This window comes from Rhagoletis pomonella, unplaced genomic scaffold (assembly GCF_013731165.1).
Source record: "Rhagoletis pomonella isolate Grant_MI unplaced genomic scaffold, Rhpom_1.0 Rhpom_scaffold_00003, whole genome shotgun sequence".
Classification (NCBI taxonomy): Eukaryota; Metazoa; Arthropoda; class Insecta; order Diptera; family Tephritidae; genus Rhagoletis; species Rhagoletis pomonella.
The window spans coordinates 37972276-37973417 of record NW_023458557.1 but is presented as its reverse complement, the minus strand read 5'-3'; positions in this window follow the sequence as shown (position 1 = coordinate 37973417).

The following is a 1142-nucleotide window of genomic DNA, read 5'->3' as shown; positions in this document are numbered from 1 at the left end:
CCGCTTGGACAAAGACTCGCTCGCCACGTAGTCGGAGCATGAAACCTGGATGATCGAAAGCAACGGAGACGCACACGTACATACGCACCAGCCATCATCGATACAACTACCGTGGTCAATCACAGCCGCAGCCAACACACGCACCTACATATATGTTTGCCAACAAGGGTATATATGCATGTACATAAAATCGCACACGCATCCGGACAGATAAGTACCCGCATCCAGCCTGGGTTATATCCGCACCGCAACGTTAAGCCAGAGTAGTTGACACTGGCCAACAGATATTTGGCAACAACAACACCGCCGTCGCCAACAGCTGTTCCAGCTAGTCCAGCTAAAACAGGTCAACGGCCATATTACAGACCTGTGGACTCTGCACAGCCCCATACAGAAGAGCATAGTCGTCAACGAAAGCGTAACAGCGAGGGAGAGAACAGCATCCACCTCAGCGCGGTCAACGGGAGCAGCATCAGTGAGAGCAGGGGAGACTAGCGCCGCTCCACCTACGCCGCCAATCAGAACCAGCGAGAGCCGTGGAGACTTGTGCTCCAACCACACCGCGGAACAACAGTAGTGGCATCAGAGGGGCATTCCTTAAATCTTGTTACGCCGATACATACATACATACATATTTAGTTGTTATTATGACCTAGACTTTACTTATTATTTACATACATATATATAGGCTTTAGAGTGGTTGGATTTTTTTTTTACTCCGCGTTAAGTTTTTTTGTTGTATACCGTTTAGCTGTTTTGCTTATTTTTCTATTAATTTTGCTAATTTTGCTAGTAATTGCTTTTCTCGCGAACAATGGATTTTTTTTATCGCTGTAATTATTAGCCTGGGATTTCTCGTTGAAGTTCGGTGGTTTATTTACATTAAGTAGCTATAGATTTTTGCATTTAAACATCACTAGGCTCCTATATTGAATTCCATAGCCTTTTGATTTCGTGCTCTTTTAAATTTTTTGTTTACTTATTTTTGACTTATTTTCCTCACTTAACTTTTTATTTAGTCTTATTTGCAATGGGTTCCTTTTACACCCGAATGTTAGATTAAGTTCACAGCTGAGTTCACTTTTATTGCCATTCAGTTTTTCTGTAGGCCTTGTTTTAATAGTAGATCCGCATTTTGTGTT